The 10,318-nt window shown below is 43.1% G+C and overlaps 1 protein-coding gene across 1 annotated transcript in view; it reads left to right on the forward strand.

Annotated features, from left to right (window-relative positions):
* The window catches only part of LOC138852841 (uncharacterized), a gene marked incomplete at its 3' end in the record, with an annotated part of 1,165,962 nt that overhangs the window by 105,616 nt on the left and 1,050,028 nt on the right, over positions 1 to 10,318 (forward strand).

Here is a 10,318-nt window from a genome sequence, read left to right on the forward strand (position 1 = left end):
GTATGGGCTCCAGGAAGTTGAAGGGGAAACATATGAAGAAAGAAAACAAGGGGAAAAAAAAGCAATTGAAAGCATGAAAGCAATAGGAGAAGACATGACCCAGCTGGAAAATTTTCGGAGAATAGTGGGGTTTGTAAAACAAAGAACCCGGCCAGTGAAAGTGACCTTCAAGGCAGAATCGACTCGGAACAGGATCCTGCAGGAGAAAGCACGATTAAGGGACATGCCGGCATACAGGAAGGTGTATCTCGACCGCGACAGAACACAAGAAGAAAGGCAGAAACTGAGAGAGACAGTACAGAGGCGAAAGGAGGAAAGAGAGGGGATGGAGAAGACAGACAGGAGATCCCAGACCCAGGAAGAAGATCAAATACAGCCTCCCTCACAACTTCCTATAGAAGCCTCCCAACCAGGTCAACCCCAGTGCAACCAAACACTCTAAACCAAAACACCCATGCCACATCCAATGCCCCCACCCACTACACTACAAACTCCACCCCCACAGCAACCACCCATAGTTCCTTATCAGGTCTCCCACTTCCCCAACCCCAATGCACCTCCCAGACCACAGTCTTAGAAAAGAAGTTGAAGGTGTGGTATACAAATGCAGATGGAATAACAAATAGTATGAGTGGCACGAAAGAATCAAGGAGACATCCCCAGACATGATAGCACTCACAGAAACAAAACTCACCAGAATAATAACAGATTCAATCTTTCCATTCGGATGTCAAATCCTCAGGAAAAACAGAGGGAGGAGAGGGGGAGGAGGAGTTGCACTGCTCATTAAAAACCAGTGGGGGTTTGAGAAAATGGAAGGAATGGATGGCACGGGCGAAAGGGACTACTTAGTAGGAACAATCCAGTCTGAGGGACATAAGGTGATAATTGCAGTAATGTACAACCCACCAGAGAACTGCAGGAGGCCAAGAGAAGAATACGATGAGAGCAACAGAGCAATGGTCGACACACTAGCCGAGGTGGCTAGGAGAGCACACATGGGGGGAGCAAAGTTACTAGTTATGGGTGATTTCAATGACAAGGAGATTGACTGGGAAAATCTGGAGCCCCATGGGGCTCCCGAAACATGGAGAGCCAAGATGATGGATGTGGTACTGGAAAACCTCATGCATCAACATGTTAGAGACACTACCAGAGAGAGAGGAGAGGATGAACCAGCTAGACTGGACCTTGTATTCACCTTGAGTTGTTTGGACATCGAGGATATCATGTATGAAAGGCCCCTGGGAGCTAGTGATCATGTGGTTCTGTGCTTTGACTACATAGTTGAGCTCCAAGTGGAGAGAGTAGCAGAAATAGGGTGGGAAAAACCAAACTACAAAAGGGGGAACTACCCAGGCATGAGGAACTTCCTTCAAGACATTCAGTGGGAGAGGGAACTGACAGGAAAACCAGTACAAGAAATGATGGACTATGTGGCAACAAAATGCAAGGAGGCAGAGGAGAGGTTTGTTCCCAAGGGAAACAGAAATAATGGGAAGAACAGAATGAGTCCTTGGTTCACCCAAAGGTGTAGGGAGGCAAAAACTAGGTGTACTAGAGAATGGAAAAGGTACAGAAGACAGAGAACTCAGGAAAATAAAGAGATTAGCCGAAGAGCCAGAAACGAATATGCACAGATAAGAAGGGAGGCTCAGCGACAATATGAAAATGACATACCATCAAAAGTCAAGACTGACACGAAGCTGTTGTACAGCCACATCAGGAGGAAAACAACAGTCAAGGACCAGGTAATCAGACTGAGGAAGGGTGATGGGGAATTCACAAGAAACGACCAGGAGGTATGTCAGGAGCTCAACACGAGATTTAAAGAAGTATTTACAGTGGAAACCAGTAGGACTCCAGGAAATCAGAACAGGGGGGGGGGCACCAGCAAGTGCTGGATGAAATACATATAACCAAGGAGGAGGTGAAGAAGCTGCTGTGCGAACTTGACACCTCAAAGGCGGTGGGACCAGACAACATCTCTCCGTGGGTCCTTAAAGAGGGAGCAGAGATATTGTTTGTACCATTAACAAAGATCTTCCACACATCAGTTGAAACTGGGCAACTCCCCGAGGTATGGAAGATGGCAAATGTAGTCACAATTTTTAAAAAGGGAGACAGACATGAGGCACTAAACTACAGACCTGTATCACTAACGTGTATAGTATGCAAGGTCATGGAGAAGGTCGTCAGGAGGAGAGTGGTGGAGCACCTGGAAAGAAACAAGTGTATAATTGACAACCAGCATGGTTTCAGGGAAGGAAAATCCTGTGTCACAAACCTACTAGAGTTTTATGATAAGGTGACAGAAGTAAGACAAGAGAGAGAGGGGTGGATCGACTGCATTTTTTTGGACTGCAAGAAGGCCTTCGACACAGTTCCTCACAAGAGGTTACTGCAAAAGCTAGAGGATCAGGCACACATAACAGGAAAGGCACTGCAATGGATCAGAGAATACCTGACAGGGAGGCAACAACGAGTCATGGTACGTGACGAGGTGTCAGAGTGGGCGCCTGTGACAAGCGGGGTTCCACAGGGATCAGTCCTAGGACCTGTGCTGTTCTTGGTATATGTGGACGACATAATGGAAGGGATAGACTCAGAAGTGTCCTTGTTTGCAGATGATGCGAAGTTAATGAGAAGAATCAAATCGGACGAGGATCAGGCAGGACTACAAAGAGACCCGGACAGGCTACAAGCCTGGTCCAGCAACTGGCTCCTTGAATTTAACCCTGCCAAATGCAAAGTCATGAAGATTGGGGAAGGGCAAAGAAGACCGCACACACAATATAGTTTAGATGGCCAAAGACTGCAAACCTCACTCAAAGAAAAAGATCTGGGGGGGAGCATAACACCGAGCATATCTCCTGAGGCGCACATCAATCAGATAACTGCTGCAGCATACGGGCGCCTGGCAAACCTACGGATAGCTTTCTGATACCTCAGTAAGGATTCGTTTAAGACTCTGTATAACATTTACGCCAGGCCCATACTGGAGTATGCAGCACCAGTTTGGAATCCACACCTAGTCAAGCACGTCAAGAAATTAGAGAAAGTGCAAAGGTTTGCAACAAGACTAGTCCCAGAGCTACGGGGATTGTCCTACGAAGAAAGGTTGAGGGAAATCGGCCTGACGACACTGGAGGACAGGAGGGTCAGGGGAGACATGATAACGACATATAAAATACTGCGCGGAATAGACAAGGTGGACAAAGACGGGATGTTCCAGAGAAGGGACACAGACACGAGGTCACAATTGGAAGTTGAAGACTCAGATGAATCAAAGGGATGTTAGGAAGTATTTCTTCAGTCATAGAGTAGTCAGGCCGTGGAATAGCCTAGAAAGTGACGTAGTGGAGGCAGGAACCATACATAGTTTTAAGGCGAGGTATGATAGAGCTCATGGGGCAGGGAGAGAGAGGACCTAGTAGCAATCAGCGAAGAGGCGGGGCCAGGAGCTGTAACTCAACCCCTGCAACCACAAATAGGTGAGTACACACACACTACCACTGCCCTCCACCCCTATCACCCAATACCCCCACCACCTTCACCCACCCACCCACCACCACCACAGCCGCCGCCGCCGCCGCCGCCGCCGCCACCACCACCACCACCACCCACCACCACCCACAACCTCCACCCACCACCTCCACCACCACCTCCACCCACCACCACCACCACCACCCACCACCACCCACCACCTCCATCACCACCACCACCACCCACCACCTCCAACCACCACCACCACCACCCACCACCACCTCCATCCACCACCACCACCACCAACCACCACCACCTCCATCCACCACCACCACCACCCACCACCTCCATCCACCACCACCACCTCCATCCACCACCACCACCTCCATCCACCACCACCACCTCCATCCACCACCACCACCACCACCCACCGCCACCTCCCTCCACCACCTCCAGCCACCACCCACCACCACCTCCATCCACCCCCTCCATCCACCACCTCCATCCACCACCTCCACCCACCACCTCCACCCACCACCACCACCTCCATCCACCACCTCCACCCACCACCTCCATCCACCACCTCCATCCACCACCACCACCCACCACCTCCATCCACCACCACCACCTCCACCCACCACCTCCATCCATCCACCACCACCACCACCTCCATCCACCACCACCACCACCACAATGCCAATAACACCAACATCTTGTACTAAACTGCAGGAGAGTAACGTTAACATTCATGTTAGCTAGTAGAGGCAACTTTTATCACAAGGTAAAACAGTGGAACACCCAGAGAGAAACTGTCGTAAACAAAACCCAACTCTAGATTAGAGATGATAAATCCTGTCTCTCAAGATGGTTTTTGATAGTGTCGCGCGCACGAGAGGCAGACATGACGAGAAAGGCAGTGCGGTTGACTAACGTCTGTTTGAACGGGAAGGAAATAGAGAGTTAATGCCTGGGAAGAGGCATCACAACAGACAAGTATAACAGTCGACTCCCGGGAATCTACACTGAAAGCAGTACTGTTTCTGGTGTCTGTGGAAGATATACTGGAAGAAAGTCACGTCTTTCCTCTGATTACAGATGTGAAAACACACACACGCACAAACACACAAGTAGTGATGTAGTGGAAGCAGGTTTCATACATAGCTTTAAGAAGAGGTATGATAAAGCTCATGGAGCAGAGAGAGAGTGAATTAGTATCGATCAGTGAAGAGGCGGCGCCAGGAGCTATGACTCAACCCCTGCAACCACATATAGGTGACTACATATAGACGAGCACACACACACACACACACACAGTAATTAAAACAGACCAGATATAAATTTACAAATGCAAGGAAAGAGGAGAATGAAACTTTAAATAGGAAACAGTAAACAAAAGAAAAATGTTTATCCAAATCTTTTAGTAAAATTTGTAATAAGTAAATTATATATTAAAAGCAAAATATAATACATGAAATACTTTGTTATAATCACTCAAGGAGAGAAGGAAACGTGAAAGGAATTAAATTTAAATTTTCAGAACTGTTCACTAAAGTGAATATTATATATATATGATGGATGTGAATCCCAGGACGATAACTGATATTTAGGATATGGAAATAACTAAAGAGAAATTATTAATTAATGATCAGCGAAAAGTAACAGCAGCAGATGTGATGTTGTCTTGAGTTTTTAAAGATGGTGCAGAATAGTTATATTGAAGAATGGCACTTGGGAATGTTTATTGAGGAAATGTTTACTCAGTAATGATTCCCAGATGTTACACAAGTAGCTGATTCTTAACACTTATCGGTATTATAAGTTACGTCACACAGTAATTATATAATCCACTCACAAATAATTTTAGCATCTCTCTACGATGAGCTAAATTGGGAGACAAATGGAAAATGGTTGACATTGCTCCAGTATTTACGAACGTTAACATGGATGACCCTTAATGTACTGGCCTCTTCTCTGACCAGTGGTTTAAAAACACTCGAAAAACCCAGTAGTAAAATATAAAACTTTTGGAGAACAAAATCCAACTAGTACACACAGCGGTTTTATTTTTGCAAATTCACGTCCTTAAAGTCTATTAAGTAATCCTCAAAAAATATACAATAAGTACTGAAGAAAAATATGAATGGATTGCACTTTTCTAAAATAAGATTTATTTTTTACGGAGTTCTCCTTGAAAAGCTAATTTGGAAACTGCAAAATATAATAGGGAAGGGGGGGGGGATTTATTGCTACAGAGTTTAAAGTTGATTAATGTTCTCTTGGGGAGATGTCACAGGCGGGGTGCCACAAGGATCCGTACTTGCCCCAGTAATACTTTTAATTTATATAAGACTTACCACAAGGACAATGTGAATTTATTTGTGAATGATACAAAAATATTCAGCAAAGTAAATAACAAAGATAACAGTGAATCTTTTCAAGATAATTTGAATAAAAGAGGCAAATGGACGATGGACTTTTATCGCCAGAAATGTACTTGATACACTGGTTGTCTGTGAAATTGCCTTTAAGAATAATTATCCACTGTGAATATGGTAATGGGATACAATACCGACAAGTTGATAAGGAAGACACATGAGCAACAGTCAGGTATCTTTATTCCGAAACGTTTCGCCTACACAGTAGGCTGAAGAAGCCTACTGTGTAGGAGAGAAGTTTCGGGATAAGGATACCTAATTATTGTACACGAGTCTTCCTTTTCAACATTTTACAATTGCTTTTGTTTATTTTAACACATTTATTCACGCTTGCGGCGCTGTATAATCCTCCGGGTTTAGCGCTTCCCCTTGATTATAATAATAATAATATTCACGCTTGAGGAAATGAGTAACACTGAGTAAATGTTACGACTTTCGTCTCCAAACAAACAAACAAACAAACCGTTTTCAGGAAAACCAAATATCTTTAAAATTTTCAACGGTTTACATTTTATTGAAGGTCAATCAAGCAGAATCAGAGACCCTTTAAACAGAATTGTTGAACAATCAAGCAGAATCAGAGACCCTTTAAACAGAATTGTTGAACAATCAAGCAGAATCAGAGACCCTTTAAACAGAATTGTTGAACAATCAAGCAGAATCAGAGACCCTTTAAACAGAATTGTTGAACAATCAAGCAGAATCAGAGACCCTTTAAACAGAATTGTTGAACAATCAAGCAGAATCAGAGACCCTTTAAACAGAATTGTTGAACAATCAAGCAGAATCAGAGACCCTTTAAACAGAATTGTTGAACAATCAAGCAGAATCAGAGACCCTTTAAACAGAATTGTTGAACAATCAAGCAGAATCAGAGACCCTTTAAACAGAATTGTTGAACAATCAAGCAGAATCAGAGACCCTTTAAACAGAATTGTTGAACAATCAAGCAGAATCAGAGACCCTTTAAACAGAATTGTTGAACAATCAAGCAGAATCAGAGACCCTTTAAACAGAATTGTTAAACAATCAAGCAGAATCAGAGACCCTTTAAACAGAATTCTTGAACAATCAAGCAGAATCAGACCCTTTAAACAGAATTCTTGAACAATCAAGCAGAATCAGAGACCCTTTAAACAGAATTCTTGAACAATCAAGCAGAATCAGACCCTTTAAACAGAATTCTTGAACAATCAAGCAGAATCAGAGACCCTTTAAACAGAATTCTTGAACAATCAAGCAGAATCAGAGACCCTTTAAACAGAATTCTTGAACAATCAAGCAGAATCAGAGACCCTTTAAACAGAATTCTTGAACAATCAAGCAGAATCAGACCCTTTAAACAGAATTCTTGAACAATCAAGCAGAATCAGAGACCCTTTAAACAGAATTCTTGAACAATCAAGCAGAATCAGAGACCCTTTAAACAGAATTCTTGAACAATCAAGCAGAATCAGAGACCCTTTAAACAGAATTCTTGAACACTCAAACATAGGTAACCTGACACTAAAGTTTATGAATTTTTTTTTTATGGTCAACATCATACATTTGGGAACCGAAGTTTACGACGGCTGTAAATGAGAATTTTAAATTTAGTTTATGATTTTGATTGACTTAGTCTCTTGACACAGAGATTTATGCCTGGCCTTTGTAAGCGGAGGATTTCTCTTGAGCATCCGAGACACATTACAGAAGCGAAGATTTTATTTGCGGAGAGCTCGAGTATTGGCCATCAAATGAACAACGGACTGTAGTATCATAAGGCACTATGAAAGGAAAAGCAATTTTACAGTGTAAAGGGAAGGAGGCTGTGGCGATGCAGTCCACAATGAAGGTATTGATTTCACACTGCTTTTGATTGAGGCAGAGTCTGCAGTCTCAAAGATTTTAATATTACACTGCATGGATTTTTTCCTCGTAAGTGTTGAGTATCCACTGTTGACACCGTCAATAGGAAAGAATTTCTCAGAATGTTGAAGACGCAAGGCAGATTACCGGTTAAAACCTCTGTGGTAGAGTACCTGTGGTAGAGTACCTATGGTAGAGTACCTGTGGTAGAGTACCTGTGGTAGAGTACCTGTGGTAGAGTACCTGTGGTAGAGTACCTGTGGTAGAGTACCTGTGGTAGAGTACCTGTGGTAGAGTACCTGTGGTAGAGTATCTTTGGGAGAGCGAATATGTAGTTATGGCCGGGGTCAACGGGGAGGTAATGTGACATAGTTTGCATCACCAGACAAGGTTTGGATGTAGCATAAAACACAGACGCAACGAGTTAACGGAGACGTGACCTCAGTACTGTCCTTGACCATGATGAGTGTCTTGCTATAACGGACAATGTACGTTGTCATAAACGGCGTTTTAGTTGTTTCCAGAGAGGGAAATTCATTATTTACATTATCTTCCTTGTCTTAGTCTAATATAATGTTGCTTTTGGGACACTTCAAGCAAGATTTAAAGCCCGGCTAAATGGCACTGTTGTCAGCTGTAACTCTGCAAAGACGCGGGGGAACGTAGGATCGATTTTAAAATATCCTTGTTAAAAGTGGTCAATCCTGACCACTTCTGCCAACTAGAGAGAGACCATTTAATATTTATTGAAATGCTTTGAAGAGGAGGATATTTAGGATGTTATATGGCATTTTTTCTAGTTAATGTGTATATTAGTCAAAATCATTATTCACACTTTGTAAACACACTTATGTTTCTCCAGATAAATTTTTGCATTTGAAGGTTTTGTCTGTTTTTCGTTTTTAAATTGTTTATCTTGGTAAAATGAGCTTAATTATCCATTAGTTCTCAACTGATTTGAAGATCAGTGTTTTGTCTATGTTAATTACCTTATCAATGAAAATTACCAAGCATCCTCTAATGGCTGTGTTTCTGGAGTCCTTAAAATGTCGGTAACTGGGAAGAATGGGCTCAGTCTTCAATCAAATGCCAAATGTACGAGAGCAATTGGAAAAAAAAATGTGTGTATGATGAATGGTTTGAAAAACCGACAAGTTGAAGATTGAGACACTTATGCAACATATGGGAATCTTTATTCAGGAAACGTTTCCTGAATAAAGATTCCCATATGTTGCATAAGTGAAAAAAAAAATGTTGTGTACGGATGGAGAGATGCCGAAAAAGTTGCTTACGAGGTATGTACTAGACCAACATTGAAGTCTACAGTAGCAGCAGTTTTGAGATGTCAACATCTTAAACAAGTGAATCAGGTAGGAAAAACAGGTGTGAAGAAGTGTTTCTGAATGAGTTTCCAAGTTGACAAAACTGATATGATTTATGATAGAGAAAACATCCAAGATGTCCACAATGAATGACAAAGGAAGAAGTAATAATATACAAGTTTATAAAAGGATATAAATCCCACGGAGGTTGGAAGACCCGTAAAAGAAGAATCACTTTCACCATCACTCATTCTATCACTGTTTTGCGGTACACACACACACACACACACACACACACACACACACACACACACACACACACACACACACACACACACACACACACACACACACACAGACAGAGCTGGTGGTGTTTGTACTAAGCGAGACGCTACACTGACTCCGTCCATCTTCCTTAACTTTATTACTGTCTATACCCTGGCTATCTATACCCTGGCTAGCTACTCCCTGGCTATCTATACCCTGGCTAGCTACACCCTGGCTAGCTACACCCTGGCTAGCTACACCCTGGCTAGCTACACCCTGGCTAGCTACACCCTGGCTAGCTACTCCCTGGCTATCTACACCCTGGCTAGCTACACCCTCTTTAGCTACACCCTGGCTATCTGCACCCTGGCTAGCTACTCCCTGGCTATCTATACCCTGGCTAGCTACACCCTCTTTAGCTACACCCTGGCTATCTACACCCTGGCTAGCTACACCCTCTTTAGCTACACCCTGGTTATCTGCACCCTGGCTATCTACACCCTGGCTATCTACACCCTGGCTAGATTACACCCTGTCTAGTTACACCCTGCCTAGTTACACCCTGACTGACTACACCCTGGATAGCTACACCCAGGCTAGCTACTCCCAAATCTCCAAGAAGATATAAACCAAATTTTCCAATGGGCAACAGAGAACAATATGATGTTCAGTGAAGACAAATTCCTACTAGTTCGTTATGGAAAACTGGAGAAAATAATTGCTAGAACTGAGTATACTACAAACTCTAATGACACAATAGAGCTGAAAAGTAATGTGAAGGACCTGGGTGTGGTAATGTCCCAGGATCTCACCTTCAATCACCACAACAATGCCACTATCACATCTGCGAGGAGACTGATTGGATGGATAATGAGAACATTCAAGACAAGAGATGCTAAGCCAATGATCCTTTTTAAATTACTTGTTCTCTCTAGGCAGGAATACTGCTGTACATTAACA

The sequence above is a fragment of the Cherax quadricarinatus genome, chromosome 17 (genome assembly GCF_038502225.1).
Source record: "Cherax quadricarinatus isolate ZL_2023a chromosome 17, ASM3850222v1, whole genome shotgun sequence".
NCBI classification, from domain to species: Eukaryota; Metazoa; Arthropoda; class Malacostraca; order Decapoda; family Parastacidae; genus Cherax; species Cherax quadricarinatus.